General features: G+C 47.2%; 2 long non-coding RNA genes across 2 annotated transcripts; both read right to left on the reverse strand.

Moving 5' to 3' along the window:
• Positions 1-1,624: 1,624 nt before the first annotated feature.
• Positions 1,625-5,058, reverse strand: LOC119113710 (uncharacterized). Its single transcript, XR_005095934.1, has 3 exons — positions 4,951-5,058; positions 3,218-3,328; positions 1,625-1,944 (listed from the first exon to the last, which is right to left on the reverse strand). It is a non-coding gene; the product is annotated as an uncharacterized LOC119113710 (long non-coding RNA).
• Positions 5,059-13,108: 8,050 nt separating this feature from the next.
• LOC119113711 (uncharacterized) lies at positions 13,109-15,802 on the reverse strand. The gene is made up of 3 exons (XR_005095935.1): positions 15,685-15,802; positions 14,189-14,299; positions 13,109-13,433 (listed from the first exon to the last, which is right to left on the reverse strand). It is a non-coding gene; the product is annotated as an uncharacterized LOC119113711 (long non-coding RNA).
• Between the last annotated feature and the right edge of the window lie 5,477 nt (positions 15,803-21,279).

Raw genomic sequence — 21,279 nt, forward strand, 5'->3', positions numbered from 1 at the left:
TTGTATTGTATTTGTATTTGTATGCAATAATCTCGAGCGCAAACCGCCGTTCGACTGAAAAGCGTTTATCTCCTGTACCCAGGCTCTTTGACACCTGTCGTCCGTGAATGCATGTTGGTGCAAGTTGGCTCACTTGCATGCCGCCACGGGCTGACATTGGACGCCTAGTATACAATGACAGTAACAACGAAGCTCGCTCGGAACCGGCTGCCGAGGCTCGTTGCCTGTGCTTGATTGTTACACTGCAGGATCAACCAGACATGACGTTGTAACATTCACATTACATTTGTAGCTGTGCTGGTGCTACGGGGGTCGGCGCATATCAACGTAGCGTCGAGCCCGATGAACTACCTAGGGCTATGTTGGTCGTGATCCGCATATCACGCGGAGCTGAAGCTACGTTTGGTGGATTCAACGCACCAAATGAACACTAATGCCAAATTGGAAAGAAAGCTAAGTGATTACCAATGCAATGGAGCAGCAAACCAATCGACAGACATCAGGTAAACATCAGGTAAACATCGACATCAGGTAAAGGTAGGAATGAAGTGTGAGCTATCGACGCATCAGGTAAAGGCAGGAATGAAGTGTGAGCTATCGACGCATCAGGTAAAGGCAGGACTAACGTGTGAGCCATCGAAGCATCAGGTAAGGGAAGGACTGACGTGTGAGCTATCGACGCATCAGGTAAAGGTAGGACTGACGTGTGAGCTACCGACACATCAGGTAAAGGTAGGAATGAAGTGTGAGCTATCGACGCATCAGGTAAAGGCAGGACTAGCGTGTGAGCCATCGAAGCATCAGGTAAAGGAAGGACTGACGTGTGAGCTATTGACGCATCAGGTAAAGATAGGACTGACGTGTGAGCTATCGACGCATCAGGTAAAGGAAGGTCTGAAGTGTGAGCTATCGACGCATCGGATAAAGCCAGGACTGACGTGCCAGCTATCGACGCGATGCACGACAAGAGTAGATGACCATCTCACAGGCAGCCCTCCGCTTTAGCGGGAGTTTCGCAGTGCATAAGATTAAAACCACGTCACCCTGGTAACACACTTGCTCAGCAACGGCTGGACAGTGCTGAAGGTGTCACCGCCCAAGGAGGCACCGGAGACGCTTGCGAGGGCTTCACGCAAGCGACGGACAACTGGTTTCCATTTCCCGCCCTCTTCGTCGAATTCGTAACACCTTTGACCTAATACGCATCAGTGGGTTATATATAACATCAGTGGTATCAATGCCTACTCACAGTTGAAACCCTGCATAGCTCTGACGTGCTAGAACACATGGGGTCACCACAATCTCATGCTCATTTCGACGACAGCTTAAGACGTTGAAAACTGTGGCACAAGTCTGGCATATGGCTAGCGGTCTAATAGGCTGCCCGGGAGAATCAAAAGGTTATTTTACGATCAAAGCATTGACACCACATGACTGTAACTGCTCGCAGCATAGGCGCGGTTCTTCGGGGCGGGCGGGGTCTCTGGGACTGTAATATCTCTTGGTGCCTGCTGTGACATGACAGCTGCAGTCTGGTGTCCTCCGCGATCCCATGCTTCAATGGGCACCCCTTGCGAGCCGTCGCCTTGGCACTTCAAACTTACACAACAGATGTAAACAAATACACGATCCCGTAATTGTATTCAATATAACACCCTCTCGTAAGAAGCTGCCTGTCCGGTTCGCATAAACACGTGCAGGAAATCGAACACGATCTTGCAAAAGTGCTTTCCACATAAAATAGGAATACCGTGTGCATGCAGCGACATATCAACATCACTGCAGTCGTTATCCATCCCGTGATGACAGCAGCAGCCGACAGTAGGTGGTGCAGTTAACCCTTGCAACGTTTTCCTTTGCACAAAACACAGCACCATCCTTTGCTACAGCTACCTCCCAATGTGCTGCATCGACGGGGGAAGCGACATTTTCTTCTGCATTCCTCTGAAATGAGGGGTTGATCGGTCGTCACAATTGGTGCATGGTGGATATTACAAAGTAAGTGGTGTGTGACATGAAATAATATTTCGTTATTTATCGTAACTAGAAGAACATATTATTCATGGCGAGTATCCTATGGCTTCGATGCCAAAACGCATCTGATATGATGATGTTTTGATATGAAAATGAATACAACGAAACACAAATCGCATTTTTAACACACGACGATGTGACCGGTTAAGCATCCTTCGCCCGGGTGGGGGTCAGTTTGACACCTTGTGATATCAAAAGTATGAAAGCTGGAAACACCAAATAAAGAGAATGGGCTGCTTATATGTGAAACCACTTGTGTCAAAATTATAGATTCCCAGGTCATGACTTTGTGGTCAAACGAGGTCAACAAGATCGAACTTCAGATTAGTATCCCCAGACCCTTTCGTGCAACTGCTTTGCATCTAGACAATAAAAGTTCAGTGACCTTGTCTAACCTTAATAAGGTCATGACAAACACAAATACACAAGACTGACCCTTTTGCACTTGAAAAATCATCAAAGTCTCCGCTAGGAATACGTGCCTAACAACAAAATATTAATCTTGGTCATTTTAGGTCAGTGACTCAACCTGACATTTAGATGTTCATGGATCATGTATGTTGCCATCCCTGTCTTTGCTAACTTCGAAATGAGCTCCAGAAGCTATCTCTTGAAGCAAGCCCTCGAACATAAAACGCTACTTCTGACTTCGGCCTGACATTCATACCTGGCCTACTTCAATGGAAGTTGTTGTTTTATAAATGCAATTGGTTTATGGCACGATTAACTATCTCAGAGATGTATGGCTTCGTCAAACACTTCGTCGTCGCTTCAAATATAAGAATTTCTTGAAATGACATTCGCTGAGAGCCACGGCCCTATTTTAGCCTGCAATAGGTCAGCGACCTTAAAAGCTATTGTGGAAGGCACGTCTAATTCTTGCATAGCAATTATCTACGGCTATGCAAGGGTCGGCGTGACTACGATGTGCCGTTCGCAATCCATTTTGAAGAAACAAAGCATCCGGGGCAACTTCACACACAACCGAGCGTATGTTAGAACTAAATAGCACATCTCGTAAGGGAAGACCTTACATGTAAGCTATCGATGTGATGCATGACAACAGTTCATGAACATGTTACATAAGACTCTAGTTTGAGCTGGGGTTTCGTAGCCAAAAGCGCCACAACATCACCATGGCTACAAGCTTGCTCAGCACCGGGCGGCAACGGCTGGAACGTACTGAAGGTGTCGCCCCAAAGACAGCAGAGACGCTTGTGAGGTTTCCAGCACCAGCGGCAGACATCCCTGTTCCATCTTCCGCACGCCTGGCCGAAGCTGTAACACCTTCCACCTGCAATACGTGAGTTGGTTACTTCACCAATACGGTTGAAGCCTGCCACAAATATGACGTGCTAGAACTCAAGGAGTCACTTAGCACGACATAGCTTCTGATTGCACGACGGTCTGGAGTGCTGACAATGGGGACGCACATTTGGCATATGACTAGCGGTCTAGTATGTTGCTGAAGGGAACCAAAATGATCTTTTACGATCAAAGCTTTGGCACCATACAATCGTGACCGCCCACAGGGAATATATGATTCTCCTGCGTTGGTTGAGGTGTGATTGCCCATCCCCCCTCCCCCCAATACCTCACGAACACATCGCTCGGGGGTCAGCAATGGATCATCTCACCCTTTTGCACCTTTTACTGATATCTAGATCAGACACGCCCGGCTTAATAGGAACAATAATATTAATAATCCCGTTGATTTCGCGCCACCCGGTTGGTACACATGCCGGGGGTGCCTCTACAAGACATCTTGGGGTGGTTCAGTCGACCGGAACGATTCTGCCCAATATAGCAGCTGCTACTATGAGTAGTAGCTTCAGACGGGTCATTTTAGCAGCTGGATAGTTTGCCTAAATGCGTATTCGGATCACAGTTTGCGGGACAGTTTGCTACAAAATACTCCTATCATTAGCATACTAGCTTACCTGACATAACATGGTAAAAAAGAAAAGTGGACCTAGAAAAGTGAGGAAGCGAGACTTAAAGCTGACAGTTTTTCTTGTGAAGGCGCCTGCACCATCGGTCTACGGAAAATCTCAAAGCGGGGTAGAATGCCCACCAGCTAATTTTGGGAGACATGCTGTCCCTGTCGTTCTCACCTACTAGTGGCATCTACTTTGGCAAAGGTGGAAAATCATTGAAAAGGGTGAAAATTGGTAGTGCAGTATGATGGAACGACTTGGAAGTAATAAACAAAGTATCTAGCTTAAAATTTATAGAAAAGTTTTGATAAAGCAGACATAAAACTGTGCAGTTCTTTGAAAACATCTAGGGATGCTGAACATCTGAAAATAAAGACAGAATGGTTTGGCTAAAATAGGTGGAAATAGGGAAAAGCACAGGTCGAGAACGCTTAGCACATACTTGCCAATTTTGCCTGGCAAAGCCACCGTTACTTTCAGGCAACTATGCAAATGAGTTGATAGCTGAATGTACAAATTCAAAAACCAAATTCGACACCAACTTTCAAAAAACGCATGGTAATTAACAGGTCATAAATGGACCGGCTTCTTAGTTAAAAAACGTAATAATTCACTTCCAAAGATGTACCACACATATACATTTCTATTTGACTGCCTGAAGTGCAAGCATGATCATTACATAGGGTCCATCCCCAGGGTTCATCACAGCGTGACTTTAAAATCTTCTTTGATGGTCACACACTCCCTTTATGGCCCCTGAATGTCTTCATTTTTGAAGCAGGTTTTGCGACAGTTTTTCACCTTTACAGAACGAGGACCAAGAGCTCTTGGTGTGGCGCTACGACGCCCCGGCTGACACAGAATACTTTCACGGTCTCCTTATGGACCTTTTTATTGTCATTTCTGTTACATTCTTCCATCGCCAAAGAGCCGCGACCAACACAAGGGGACTTTGCCAAGAAAAACGCCAGAAACTCACCTTCAGTGGTCACAAACACCAGACAAAGCACGACAATCAGTGGTAGCAGACGCATTGTTGGTGATAGACGACTCAACAGAATATGCCTATGTTTCCTTTGGTCGCTTTTTATACTGGCAAAAATGGACCAGGAAGCGGAGGGGACGTCAATCATCCCGTCCCCTCCAAAGGTCAACAAACAAGCCTGTCATGCCTGGCGACATTTGCAAGAACAAGGTGAAATCATCAGCCATAACCTTTGTTTACGAACGTGCCATTACTGCTTAGTCACACAGGGAAGGGCGTAGAGGACAATGCCGACATGGCCCGTGCAACGTATTCAGAATGTAAGTACATGGAACGTACCGACAGATTGTGATAAAACGTTGCATTAGTCACCTCGTTGAATTAGGATGTTGAATGGTGTTAATAGTCGAGTTGCCATTTTGATGCTTCCTTGCTGACACCCTGCAGTGTGGAGTACCGCGGACTTTTTTCACGGAAATATGTTCCATGCTGCTTGGAGGTCCAAATTAGCTTAGTAACCACTTGGGTATCTGAGCATTCAACGTTTTTCTTCTATCGATGGATTAGAAGGTCGCTTGACACCATTTTTGACAGATTTTCCACGACAGGGAGTCTATTTCTGCACTTTGTTTTCACGAATGGGTCAAATTCATGGCCAAGTTGCCGGTCAAAGGTCAAAGGTTGCTAAATCTCAAATGTTATTTGTGATGCACAAATTTTTAACTTCGCAGCTCCCTGCATCATTCGATTTCATTTACAATCTCTACGAATCCAATGACATGGATATGAGGCGAGCAAAACATTTAGAACAACCTTTCTCTTATCGTAGTTATAGACTATTTACAGCATTCTGCCTTGGCCCTAAGCTGTGGAACGACATTATGGTTTCATATTTTCCAAGAATAGCTTATATCCCTGTATCGAAAACCATCGTTAAGAACATCATCCGCAAGCATTTCGTGAACACATATTAACATAACAAACATAGTTGAAGACATTGCCATCCTTGTGCTGTACATATCCAACGCACTTCATGTTTGACCTCCTTCATGTTTCATAATCAATTTCTGATATAAAGTCATGCACATATACCCAAATTCATGGCGCTAGCTCCGGGAGTTCTCCCAGCAACAAGCTCTGCTTAGCTGGGTGGACTCCCTGGAAATCCAGCCCAAAACCCAGCACAAAAATGACCAGGTAATTGCCCCCTCCGACTTGTGACTGTATAACCCTTACTAACACCGGGGAATTGAGTGGTTGTAGATTATTGGGTGGTTGTAGCGGGCTGTCATTAGCTGATTTTGGCCAATGACTACTTTAAGCCTTTTCATCTATGATTTTTCCCTACCTCTCACATAACACAATTCCCTCGGGTCTGCTCCACCTCCTCGCCTGTTTTTTTAAAGTTTGTTTCATCTTCCTAGCTGGGAGTGCCGCGACTTGATTTTATGTTTTCTGGTGTTAACGTACGGTTTACTACGTCGCTGGGATTGAGGGAGGGCACTCCTGGTTACCTGTTCTTGGGTAACGGCGTAGAAAAAAAAAGATGATTACGAATGATGGGTGTAAATGTACATGGGTGACACGCTATGACACTCAGAAACCCGTCGCTGCGATGCGACACACTATGAATGACACGCATCTGTTCAAGTATGTGATTCCTTCGCTCACGAATCACACTACTGTAGCTTTATATCCAGGAGAAAAAAAGATTAAACAAATTAGCAAATTATGCAATTGACAAGGAATGAACAAACTAATAAAAAAAAACAAAAAAACAAATTATGCTTTTGTAACTTAATTTCGACGAGAACACACGATGACAAAAGGAAATATTGGTAGGCTCATAATGCGATTCCACAAAAGCTGTCAAAACCCAATTAAAGTGATTTTGACTTGAAACGAGACTCTCTGTTATCTAGAAAATAGTGCTAGCCGAAAAACAGTGGTATCCACGCAGATTGGTACAGTACAAAGCCGTAGATAAACCTCGTACAAACACCGCCAATGGGGAACGTCGGGGGCTAAAGTGGCAGCGATTACGCATCTGCATCCTGCTGATGTTCAATGTCACGACCCCTGTTACGATCGTTTCTGTGACGTTTCCGTGCACCGCATCTCTACCAAGAACCCTGCCCATGTCCTCCCGGTCGAGTGCTCTCAGGATAACTCCATGTAGTCGCTCAGCTCCCGGTGTGGCTTGTTGCCATTAAGTAGCCACGCAGCTGCACGGCGATGATGACGTGGTATGCCCTCAGGCCGTTGGTCCAGGCCTTCCGGTTGTGCTGCTGGTGATGCCGCCACCAAACGCTGCGCTCATGGTTACGTTCACGAAAGCTCTCCTCATCAGTGTCCTTACACAGCCCCGTTCACGACAGTTCCTCTCATCAGTTTCCTTACACAGCTCCGTTCACGACAGATCCCCTCATCAGTGTTCTTACACAGCCCCGTTCACCACAGGTCCCCTTATCAGTGTTCTTACACAGCCCTGTTCACGACAGATCCCCTCATCAGTGTCCGTACACAGCCCCACTTACGACAGGTCTCCTCATCAGTGTCCTTACTAAGCCCCGTTCACGACAGGTCCCCTCATCAGTGTCCTTTCACAGCCCCATTCACGACAGGTCCCCTCATCAGTGTCCTTACACAGCCCTGTTCACGGCAGGTCCCCTCATCAGTGTCCCTACACAGGGCCGTTCACGACAGATCCCCCCATGAGTGGCCTTACACAGCCCCGTTCACGACAGGTCCCGTCATCAATGTCCTTACACAGCCCCGTTCACGACAGGTCCCCTCATCAGTGTCCTTTCACAGCCCCGTTCACGACAGGTCCCCTCATTAGTGTCCTTACACAGCCCAGGACACTCACGGGGGTGTGCATCATATCCGTGTCGAAGTATGCCCATGCAGCATGAGTGTGCGTCATGCCCGCGTGATTGACGTATGAAATTGGTCCGACGCTATGCGACGTTGGACTAGACTAGGCACGTAGTATGATCCCGAAAGCATTGAGAGTCCAGTGTACGCTATGTGTGATCACTTCCATAATCGGCATTTTTAGGAAGTTATGTTACTGACCATTTATTCACGTCATTTGAGGTAATTTGAAAAAGTGATTTAAACAGGTTCAAAGTGGTAAGGAAGACATCTGATTTCGCAGTCTCGCTCTCGCGATCATTGCTCTCGCTCCCGCGTAACCGATCTAGACGGCGACACCATTTTGTTTGGGCGATTCGGACTCTTAATCTGCATCTGTGGTTCGGCACAACTGTGAGCTCTGTCCGGTTGAACTAAACAAGATATGGTGTGATTCCGAAATTCGTTTTTATAGAGTGGCAGTCGGAGGACGGCTCTTACGTTAAATACTCCGCTATTGGCTACTGCATATGAATGGAATGCAGTTATTTAATGGTAGCATGTATTTTGTGCAGTGCCCTACATATGTATGCGCTATCAGAACAGGTATTTTTATCACAGGTATCACTATAAAGGTTGCTGATGGGATTGTTTGAGCTCAGAATGCTTGCTGTGCCCCGGAAGATGTGTGATGGAGACCTGACCTTTAGAGACCGGGGAGTGTGTAGCTGGGTCTTCCAGTCCTGGCGTAGACATTCCCATTTGAGATGCAAACTATGCAAATCTGGATACCACCGCCAAGAAGAACCAACTTCCTAATGACCTATTCTTGATAGCATCTCGTTTCGCACTTGTTGCTGGAAGACTTCTGCAGTATGGCGTTCTCCGGATACCGTGCTTCCACGGTCCCCTTTTGCGAGGCATCGCCTCGATGCCTTAATCTAGTGCAACACATGTAAATATATACACGACGCCGTATTTGCATTTCATGCAACGCTCTTTCACAAGAAGCTGACTGTGCGCTTCACTTAAACAGGTGCAAAGAATCGCATATGGCCTTGTTAAATTGCCATCAACATAACATTTGAATTGCACGTGCATGCAGTGACAGATCATCGTACGCATGGATCAAGAGATCATTATAGTTTTATCTATCCCTTCACGTCATTGGCAGCCGGTAGTCACCGGTACAGCTTACCCGTCTATCAATGGCTTCGAAATCGAGTCGGTGTACCGTCTGCATTTCTAGTTTGAATTAGTGCTCGATTCTCGTTTGTTGAGTCACTTAGTTTGCTATCATCTTGAGGTCTAATTTAGTGTCAGTCAATTCGTGCTATTTTCGTATTCATTTTGTATTGCTAATTTTAGTCCCTGTTCTGTCTGTTTCCGCTGTGTTTAGTTCTAGGTCTAGTCTGTCCATTTCCGAGGTTTCGTTGTTTCCCTGTCATCGTCCACGAGGAGTTGAGGCGCGGTGTTGGCGATGGGCGGTCATGAAATATAGTGGAACTGAAACATCGGTGTCTTCAACGTGGCGGCTGTGTACAGAAAGTACAGAGGGCAGCACCATCCTTTGGTACATCTTCCTCCTAATGTGCGGCATTGATATGGGTAGTGACATTTTGCTTCGGGGCCAACTTCGAGGCCAACTTCAGCCGCACCCGAGCGCGTGTTATGCCGCATAGCACATCTCGTTAGGGAAGACCTTACATTGTGAGCTATCGATGCGATGCATGACAACAGTTCATGAACATGTCACCAACAACCCTTAATCTGAACTGAAGTTTCGTACTCCATAGCGTCACAACTACATCACCACGGCGACACGTTTGCTCTGCACCAGGCGGCAACGGCTGGAACGTACCGAAGGTGTCGCCCAAACGACAGCAGAGACGCTTGTGAGGTTTCCGGCACCAGCGGCAGACATCCCTGTTCCATCTTCCGCACGCCTGGCCGAATTTGTAAAATTTTTGACGTGTAGTTCATGAGTTGGTTACTTCTCAATACGACTGAAACCTTCCAGAACTTAAGCGTCCTAGAACTCATGGAGTCACTCAGTACGATACAACTTCTGTTTGCGTGACGGTCTGAAATGCTGACAATAATGACGCAGATTTGGCATATGAGTATACATTGCTCCAGAGAACCAAAAGGCTATTTTACCACCAAAAATTTGACACCGTATGATCGTAACTGCTCATTGGAGCGTGATCCTCCTGGGTGCGTTGGGGGGCGAGTAACGCCTCGATACCTGATGCCCACGCCCGTTGGGGGTCTGAAAGGGATCATCTTACATTTTTGTACCTTTTACGGATAGGTAGATCAGACACGTCTGGTTTAATAGCAATAATGATATTAATAATCCAGTTCTTTTTCCACCATCAGACTGGTACCTATCTTCGCACATAAAGGAAAAACGTAGCACACTCACAAGCATAAATCAAGACAGAAGGCAACGCAGTCAGTACTTGCCTGAAAGGTCGGAGAACATTATTCTGGGTCATGACCTACTTGGTGCATTTGGTGGTGATCACGGGACAAACCGACCCAGGTGGGCGAAAAGATGTCCCGAACATGTGACCTGCTGACTGCCGGGAGGTTCGATGCCATAAAATTGTATGCATGTCTCACATGCGCACATGTCCTGGCAATGACCCTTCTAACCCCTACTTCGCTTACATGCAGTGCCTCAACAATGCTGTTCTCAATGGACACGAGTATTTGGTTGAACTCAAGCTACTAAATAGGTGCTAACATGGAACGAGACTTTCCCGTCCCGTTGGTTCAGTTGGTTAGAGCTCTGGCCTTCCGATTCTGCCACCCATGCCAGGATGCGCTCGGGTCGTTTTGAGCGCTCGCTATTTGCGCTTGTCAGGTATTGCCTGCGGCCGGTGGCAGCGGCCGTGGTAAAGGTCAAGTGACGTCAGAGGGCGAGGCGGACCGTGCCGAGCATTGCGGCACGTTAAACTTACGCCATGAAATTCTGCCGTTGCCTGGAATCGCGCGATCGGATGGTAGGGGTCAGAGCTCACACAACAAGCACTGCTTAAGGTGAGATCGTTTCCCACATATCCATAGAAGCTGTTTCCAGATATCCATAGGTAGAGGTTCAAACTCTTTATACAGATAGTGAATCCTTGTCCACCGTGGCACCCTTACCAGCTTCTCTTCACATAAGTGGTAGGCCATACAGCGTTCTTGAAATCCTTTCTATCCACTCACAGTGTTGCACAGTTCACAATATACACGCTAGTATAATATGCTTGGAACAGTTAGATCAAAGTTTTACGCCGTCATACAAGAAACCTTTAACTCTCTGCGTGACTTGACTGCCACTGAGAGAACTGGCCACTACAGGGCCTATGTTCAAGCTCCTCCGCTCATCTTATTATGTATTCATTAACAATGATATTTGGGAGCTAACAATAAAAGGATCCGATACACTGTCTGACCTCTTAACTCCCACCTTGAGGGTGCTTTACCACCCTAGAAAGACTCCTCTTGCTGGCTTCACTTTTGCAGCTTGTTTTGCAACAGTTTTTCATCTTTCAGGGACATTCATAACATCATCGGATCAGGGACCGGGACATTGTCATCTAAGTTTCTTGTCGCCAAACGATCCGCTATTCAATTGTCTACAGCTATGCAAAATTTGGCGCCGCTACGCCGCGCCATTCGGAACCATTCGGGAAAAGCTTTCGGGGGGTCAATCTGACCTCTCCCACCCGAGCGCGCGTTAAACGACTGATGTATTCAAGTATGTGGGCGTTAGCACGGGAATTACATGAAATGTCGTATTATGGCTTTGATTTCTGCCCTGTAGTGTCTAACACAGAGACTCTTTAGAGTGACATCCAGTAGACAACTTTTACGTTAAATGCTCAGCGTTGCATACTTTGTTATGAATGACGCATAAATTACCCATAATATACTATCAATTTCTACTCTGGAACAATATTGTAGCGTATCTTACCCCAGATTCGGTCTATATTTGGCACCATTCCTGCACTTTACGGACCAATATCTCCCCGAGGAAGTCAAAATTCTGGCCAGCTGCATCATCTCGAGGAAACTCATGTTGATGCGAAGACAGCGATGCTTACAAAAATGGCCTACCTTGCCTAGAGTGGAAGCCGTACACGATCAGCAAAACATTTTGTCTATTGGGCTGTCCGTGCGCTTTTTTACAGCAATTTATTGGATCGTCGACCGATGCTCGTTTTAATGGCTGCAGAAACCATATGTGCCATCTTTAGGACGGCGAAATCACGTAGGAAAACTATCTGAGAGAATGTTTCGCTTGAGCAACGGCGTTACATCATGCGTGGGGCGCGCCGCATATCAAATGAAAACACTAATAAACCCAAAAACAAACGATGGAAATGGAATGTGAAAATGATCATCACGCATCCTGTCAAGAGGAAGGTTAAAATAGCTGGAAGAAATGATGGCTATAGGGTGGCCCTTACGTTTTTCTTCGAAGTAGACTCATCTAGTCATCAACCCATGCTCATTAATCTGGATGAAGGAGTCTGATGAAAAAGTGATATTCAGGGAGTAAAATCCTCACCGAAAGCCTTGATAATCAAACTTTTTACTTACCTAACGAGTGAAGCATGCCAAGTTGCCTGTCAAACGGAAGCACTCGTGAACAAAACTGTTCATATGCAAAGAAATGCCCAAATTTTCCAGGCAAAATTAAGGTCCATGAAAAACTCAAATCTTTAGGCTTTCCTACGATTTTCTTGAAGGTTGGCTTAAGGATCTGGAGGTCGTGCTCAGAAGGCCAAGGTCCAGACCTGGTAAGCTCAGGAAGCCCAGACACAAAAGGTCGATGTTGAAATATTCGGAGCTAAGGTGGCCTACGTTTAGGTGTTTGAGGCCCTTTCGGCCGGTACGATGTCAAAGGTCTGGTACAAGGTCAAAGTTAAGAGAGTTTGGATTAGAGAAATCAATGCTCAGAATGTCACGGTTCAGGAAATCGAGGAGTTGGCGACCGCCGCAGAAAACGTCCATGTTCTGAGTGCTGCAGTTTTCAATGTTTTCAATTTCAACGAATTACGTGCCTAGAATTCCATAACCTCAAGCGGGAAAAGAGTCTGTGTCTGGACCTGTCGATCCATGTGACGCTGATATGGGCATTTTGTCAACCTGAAAATGACCTACTTTGTACCTGATGACGTCGAGTACACGTTTGTCAGATGACCAGGTGTCGTTCGCACTGCCCGCCACAATACCCATGCTTTACGGACCGGCGCCGATGCATCTTGAGCTGGCACAACAGATGCTAACAGATAGTTGGTTCCGTAATTGTATTCAACGTAAAGCCCAACTACAAGCAGCTAAATGTCCGGTTCGCATAAACACCTGTTAAGAATTACGTACGGCCTTGCTGTTATGCCACCAACATAGCACGGGTCTTCCTTGTGCATGCAGTCACTTCACATCTGGTGTCAGTGCAGTCGTTATCCATCCCTTGACGACAGCGGCAGCTGACAGCAAGTGGTGCAGCTAGCCTTTCTTGCAATGTTTTCCTTTGCAGAAGACGCAGCACCATCCTTTGTGACAGTTGCCGTTTAGGGTGCTGCAGCGACTTGGGAAATGGCATTTCCTCCTGCATTCACCTGAAATTAGACAACGGTCGCTTGTCGGGATTTGTGTATGTTAAATCTTCTGCAGTAGGGTGATGTAGCTTCGACGATCATAACGTCAGCCAATTTGAAATGCAGAAGCGTGCCATTTATGCCAAACATCCTATGGTTCCAAAAAAAAAAACGCTGCTGATGTGAACATATGCAATGCTCGAAATGCATATTGCATCTCTAAGAAACCTGAAGAGCGCATTTCATGAGAGAACGCCTGATGGGCGAGCGATCGACGTGATGCATGACACAAGTTGATGAGTATCTCAGCCAACATCCGCTTTAGCTGGGGTTTCGTGTAGCACAAAACCACAGTGGTTCAGAAATGCACTTCTCCTAGAAATGGTCTTCGCTGAGAGCCATGGCCTGATTTTCACCTGCAATAGGTCAGTGACCTTGCAAGGCACGTCTAAATCTTGCATAGCACAATATCCAGCGTCTAAATTTTTACGGCTGTGCAAAGTTCTGTGTGACCACGCCGCGCCGTTCGCGATCCATTTTGGAAAAAAACATCCGGGCAACTTCACACACACCCGAGTGCGTGTTAAAACTGAAAAGCACATCCCGTAAGCGAAGACCTTGCATGTGAGCTATCGATGTGATGCATGACAATAGTTCATGAACATGTTACCGACGACCCTTATTTTGAGCCGCAGTTTCGCAGTACATAGCGTCACAACGACACCACCATGGCGACAACGTGTGCTCAGCACCAGGCGACAACGACTGGAACGTACTGAATGTGTCGCCCCGAAGACAGCAGAGACGCCTGTGAGGTTTCCAGCACCAGCGGCAGACATCCTTTTTCCATTTTCCGCACGTCTGGCCGAATTTGCTACACCTTCCACCTGCAATGCACCGGTTGGTTACCTCTGTTAACGGTTGAAGCCCGCCACACTTTTGACGTGCTAGAACTCAGAGGGTGCCACCATTTCGCTCCTGTTGGAACTACCAGTGGTCCAGGATGTTGAAAGGCTGACACAAGTCTGATATACGCCAGTAGTCTAAATACAATACATTGGGTGACCAGCAGCTTTTTACGGCCAAAGCGTTGGTACCATATGCCATTGTTTCCAAATATTTGCAAACCTCCAGGGTGGGTGGGGATTGCCCCCCCCCCCCCCACCGACGCCAGATATCTGCTCGACACGGCCCCTTAGAATTTGTTCGAACATACCCGCATTGCAATGAAACACTTGGATATATATATATATATATATATATATATATATATATATATATATATATATGGCCCAGGTTAGGTGAACATGCTCTACTACAAATCACTCTGGACCCTTTTCCCATACTTGAGAAGGTGATCTTCAAAGCAGCTACGGACAATCATGGAGCGCATCATGAAATCCAGTTGCTTTTCTTCCGCTTCATAATTTCCAGACCTTCCACAGACTTTCCACCGTTCCCTTAGTTGGTCATGTGCATAGGTCAGACAACATTGTGATTTACCAGCGTGAGCACTTGTGTGATCAGCAGTCCGGCATAGATATCAGTCAGTCATCAGCGTCCAGTGAGTCTACAGTCTCCCTCGCCGAAGGGAGGGGGAGGGGAGGGGCGGTCCCAAGCTCCTTGAGGTGCTCCTAAGAAAACTTTTTAACTACTAAAGGTATGACTTGTAGATTTCTGGCGGCTAGCATTGCAACGGCTAATACAATTTTTACAAAGACGGGCGAAGAGCCCTCCGTTCGGTCCTACGGCCCCCTGACTGACACAGGATCCTTTCAACGTCTCTTCAAGGACTTTTTCGTCGTCATTTCTGACAGTCAGCACAAGAGAGCCGCTGATATTTGTTGTCCGGCCCTGGTCCCCGTTTACCAAGTGGGATCCTGGCCGACATGGGGCGCGTCTCCGACACAGCGTCTGTTAGAAGCTGTGGGCTTCATGACTGACAAATGGTCCCACGTTGTTTCCGGGAGCCGCCGAATGCAGGAAACCATGAGACAAGAGTCCGACAGAAGTGAAGAAAGCCATAAATGTACAGGGAAAGTTGTTGTTTTCGGTAGACTGGCCAAAATTGCTCGAACCGTAACCCTTACTAATTTACAGATGTTGTCACATCTTTTCGTCAAGTTCACCGCACAGAAGTCGTTATTGGGTCACGGCATTAACTGTCAATCGTCTGGGAAAATTCACTCACAACATCACGACGTGTCACGATCTAACTAAAGACGATCGATCATCTCTGGCAAAAACAGCTCGAACAGTACGAGCGACTCACCTTCAGCGACCACCAGCGCCAGACAAAACACGACAATTAATGGCAACAGACGCATGATTGGTCAGAGGCGACTAAACACCTTATGCCTGGGTTGCCTTTGACCACCTTTTATACATTGGGAAACACGAGTCAGGAAGAGGGTGGATGTCAGTCACTCTCCCCTCCTCTCAAAGGTCAGCAAGCTGTCAAGTTAACCATGCTCGATGACCTTATCAGCAGTGTGGTGAATCATTCCTTGCAGCCGTGTGTACGAATGTGATTTTGAAGGCGCAGTACTGGTGCGTCAAACAGGGAAGGGTATCGAGGACAATGCCAAAACGGGTTTTGAGCCTGATCAGAATTTCCTTGCACACACCGAGCACATATGTCCAAAATCCAAAGCCAAAAATCCAAAATACATTATTGCAAGCATGAATGTAATTGCAGGTGACAAATGTGATTTCATTTTTTTTTTTGACCGACTGTCGTAAGCTCACGTTGTTCACATTGCCCACGTCGTCGAAATCGAAGGCAATGTAAGTCATGGAGGTAGGCACGTAATTTTGTCATTTCGCTGCTGCGATTTTCGTTTTCACTTCCGTGGCGGGGTTCCCGAGAGCCAATCGTCCTGCATTGGATTAATTTTCACTTTGTTTCTTCTTACTTCTGCGGCTTAAGTGGCGGCAAATTGTCTCCCTATCTAACCATTGAACATGGCATGATACACTCATCCATAGGCAGAAGATCATAGGACTCTCCAATCTCGTCCTGCGCCGGCTTGGTCCGCTGAGGGATGGGAGGAACAGTGGTTTAGTCCTAAGTCTCCTAAACAGTTGGACGGTTTAAGTTTAGCTCATTAAGCGTTCAGGGCAAGTTATGAGGCTTGGCGAATTGTAAAATATTTTTTCAGGGTCAGTTGAAGCCACAAAATAAACAACATAGATGAAGACCTGCGCGGATATTTTGATGTGCGAAAAATCGCAGTTTTCGTTCGTGCTTCGAGTTGGTTCAAAATTCAATCAGGCTCATCCAATCAAAGCGAGCCATACGGCATCACGGCGCGAGGTCAAGACATTTTAACTAGAGGTGCCGCAACAAAATTATAAGTGGCCCCAGTTTGTCAGATATAAGTCAGTACCACCGCGATGTTTCCAAACCAGGTACCTCTGCAGTCCGAGGCGTACCTAGACATAATGCAAATCACATCCAAGACAAATTAAATTATCTTGCCACAAAAAAAGAGCCAATAAGTCTAAGGGGTTCTCAGGCGGGGTCAAAATGATCCCAGACAAGCAAAATGCGTCATCGAAGGTCCAGGTAGCCAGGGAGCCGACCCATGAGTGCATGGGGATTGGAGTTGACGAGTGATCGCCAGCATGGCGCTATTCGAGCCGTTTTGAAAGGTTTTATGTGAATTCATTCGATTTGTTGTACATACCGGAAAACCAATTCAGCTCTTTCGAGTGCAAACATTTTCAATCGCTTTTTGCCCAGTGCATGCTTATACTGAAACCGTAAACAACGCAGATCAAGGCTTGTGCACTGAAGTGCTCTTCTAAAGTCAGCAATACGCTTGCTTCTCTATTCTCTTCAGCTGTTACATTGTCTCCATCTCTCTCTGACTGACTGCCGACCGGGGGCCCAATGACCCCGTGCAAGGTCATACCACGGCGCCGAGAGGGACGACACAGCCGGAGGCCGTAATGCACAGGTTCCAGAACTCCAATGGCAGGTCTTCGTGTATAAATCAGCACGTCCTACTTATATTTAAAACACTGGTCATGAATGCAGGTCTGCACCGGTCGGACGTCCACAGACATGACCAGCCGCGTGTCTCCAGCTTTGGAACAACAGACCGGAGTTAACGCGCGTCTTTCGACCGGGAAAGGGTACGGTTTGTGCGAGTGTATGCCGGCACGTACCGCTTTGTAGGGTGAAATTGTCGCTGATAGCGCGGATCGAAGCCCCACACAATAGCTTGGCCTCGCGCGGGTTGCACTATCCACATTAACTCACAGCATTGCAGAATTATAACGTTAAATGTTGATATATTCCTTGCTGCATGGGAGGTTTGTCAGTAACATCGGTCGTGACTTAGTGTGAATATCCGTCATTGCCACACCTAAGAGTTATTATTGAAGCTGTCAAATGGATGAGTACTCACCAAGCCAGTCTAAATTGTTGGACATGACACCACAAAATAACAGGCACGGACACATCTAGGAAATACGCAATCTACTACAACAGGTGCAATGACAAGCCAGTCACAACTGTACTATACAAGAAACGCGAACCATATTATCTCAACGACACAGCACGCTCACAGCATCTAAGAGACGGCGCTTTACTGTGCTATCAGTGCATATACAGCAAACTGTTCTTTTGAAGTGGCCTGCACTGATAATTTGAGGGCAGCTGGTCTTCCAGTGTCCTGCAGGAAACAAGTAATCACCTCCACACATGAGGGGCCTCCAGCCTAACTTTGGCCATCGGGGTGCCGGTAGTGTAGTGGTTGACGCGTCTGCGTTAACCACTGCGCGTCTGGGAAGCCAGAGGTACGGGGTTCGATTCCCCGCGGTGCCCGGCCTTCCTGCCAGGGTGAGAGGCAGGCGACGCCATATGGCCTCAGCAGCTGAGTGCGTCGTAAAGCCCCAATGACATGACACACACATAACTTCGGCCATCGTTGACTGGATGGCAGAGAGATTCATGCTTACTTTTGAGAACACACGCTCGGCCTCTGCTGTTGACGCGGACAGGACTGACAGCTTCATCAGAGCAGACACGGCCGGAAGGCGTCCGTGGAGCAACGCGGCAGAGGTGCGATCGCTACTCTTGGTCCTCCTTCAGGCGGCGTGCGCGTCCACAAACTGTACCGAACCGTGAAATCCGCCTCGGCCTGCATCGCCGACGCTGGGATCAGACGTGCGTGCTCCGTCCAGACAGGGATGACATCTTCCCACATCGCAGCTGTGACACGGCTTGCGATCAGGAAGCTCAGAGTCATGGATCTCCGCTGGTGCTCACCGAAGCTGGCCCGGAGGTCACCCAATAAGTGGTTCACCGATGGAGCAAACAGATTCACTCGGTTGTAGCCTTCGACCGCGTCATCCTGCGAAGCGGAGGGCATGGTTGTTACGCGGTGCGCGTTCCCTCCCGCCTCCTGCGAGACGCAGACAGCCGAGTCCAACACCTGCGACTGATCCCATGCATGCCTCCGCCACAGAAGATGTTGGAGAATTTTGCAGGGTCGGATCTGAGTCTCTCCAGCTCTTCCATGACTCTGTCGATAAGCCGCACAGATGCGACCAGACCAGCACTTCTCTCTTGCAGGACTCTGCACGAGGGCAGTAAAGGGCCGGCCAGTTTCAGCAGGACATGGAGGATGAGGTCAGTCCCGATGCCTGGGCCCTTGCCAGAAGCAGTTCCAAAGCTTGTCCTCCCATCTTGCCTCTCCGTCTCTGGGGGCTGTGATGGCACGTGCGGTTCCCCATGGAGTATTTGCACTCGCAGGCAACGCAAGGCATTTTCAAAAATGAAATATTTCTGCACTGGGTGCTGCTCATAATTAGACCCGGTGTTCTGGCTATTTATAGTGAGTTCGAGCTGAATGTTACCTCAGTGCTTGTTAGGCACCACTTTCTTTACATGACGTCTCGAACAGTCTTCTCTTTAACATTTATGCGGTTGAGCCCTTATCTTGCGCTACAGATTTTTCAGCGGTTCCTCCTACTTTATCCCTTTGTTCTTCGTGCAAGTGTAATTATTTGTGAAGCTTCCGGCGGAAGGAGATTTGACACTATTCTTGCAAAGAGTAGCTACAGCCTCTTCAGGTGCGCATTAACTTTGATCTAGGTGGGGGACAAACTCCAAAATGTCAAAATGGGCCCCTTTGAGATTAGGTAGTGAGTCCTGTAAGCCAAAATGGGACTCCCACGGATCAGAATGGTCCCATTTTGTTAGAATGGGCCGTCTGCAAGACACAATGGGCCCTGAACAGTAAAAAATGACCCTATACAGACTAGAATAGGCCCACACAAGGTAAAAATGGGTCCTCGTTAGGTCAGAATGGGGTCTTTGCAAGCAAGAATGCGCCCACCACATGCCTGAATGTGTCCCTCTACAGGCCAGAATGGGACATCCATATTCTATAATATTCTCTTTACATGCCAGAATTGGCCCTCCTTTACATGCTATAGTGGGCCCTCACAAGCTTGGAAGGGGTTCTTTAAAGGCCAAAACGGGCCCTCATTAGGTCAGAATGGACCCCCGAGTCAAACATGAGTGTCTACAGATCACAATGGGCACCTACCGGCTGTAATGGATCACCCACAGTCAATAATAGGTCTTTTCATGTCAGAATGAGCCCTTTGCATGCTCAGAAGTGCCCTCTTTTGGTCCGAATGGATCCTAAATAGGCCAGAATGAACCCTTGACAAGTCAGAATGGACTTTCACAGACTTACATAATCCAATTACAGGCCTGCATAATCCCTCTACGGGCATACATAATTCCTTTACGGTACAGAATCGGCTCGTAACGTGCATAACAGAATGGGCTTCCACGAACCCTCCATGCTGGGGGAGGAGGCGCCGTCCCTCAGCTCTCAGCGAACGCTGGACCTTTTCATCCAGAGGAACACTGGGTTTTCTGATCTAGAGGAACACATGACTTCTCATCCAGAGGAGCACTGGACCTTCTGATTGTTAGGTCGCGACACGAAGTTTCCATCATCCCCGCCGTCATTTTGTCGGTTCCTTGTCATTGATTATGCTGTAGTTGAAACCTCACGGCATGTTCTTGTGCCTGCTCTTTTTAATGTTTTCCACTCTATATGCTGCGTTGGGAAGGAGCGGGTTCATGCTGATAGGCCTTTTCATGGTGCTCGAATGTGACCGCTTTTGATGTAGCCGTTTATATCACGCATACTTTTGGCTACGGGCAGCTAAAGGCCATAATCCACAAAATACCCTAGAAACATTAATTGGGAACAATAAACTAAGCCATGAATGTTGCATGAACGAGCAGCTGGGGCGCCCTATAACCCGAATCATCATCAATCACCAATCATCAATTATCATCAGTCAAGTCATCAGTCCAACTTAACAAACGGAACACATTTAAAATCTTATTTTTAGGAAACTTTATGTCACATCTTCTAATCACACAGCGATGCAAAAATACAGGTCTTTCCATACTGATTAATGAATCGAAAATCGACCTGCAGTAGCAAGATATCAAACTAATCAACAACTTGAGCTCCGACATCCTAGCGTCGATGTGGGAATCGTGCTATCATGGCTGTGCTTTCTAGCTGAACATTATCTGAGCACTATAATAATCCAGCTTTAGCACAATCTGGCTTGATCCAGTATTGTAGTCAGAATCATGCATGTATATTTGTTTGAACCAAAAAAAAACTTTTAATCGCCACTCAAAAAGACAGCTTTTGCTCATGTCGTGATTCGGCTCCAGTGATTTTCAGTCAGCATCAGAGGAGAGGGAGGGGGGGGGGGAGATCACGTGACTGGATTGGCAAACGTGGTCCCTGGAGCGGTTCCCAGCTGATATGCCCACCCAGTCGGCACACACGTGGCACCAGACCATACCAGACCA

This window comes from Pollicipes pollicipes, unplaced genomic scaffold (assembly GCF_011947565.3).
Source record: "Pollicipes pollicipes isolate AB1234 unplaced genomic scaffold, Ppol_2.1 Scaffold_7262;HRSCAF=8765_pilon_pilon_pilon, whole genome shotgun sequence".
NCBI lineage: Eukaryota > Metazoa > Arthropoda > Thecostraca > Pollicipedomorpha > Pollicipedidae > Pollicipes > Pollicipes pollicipes.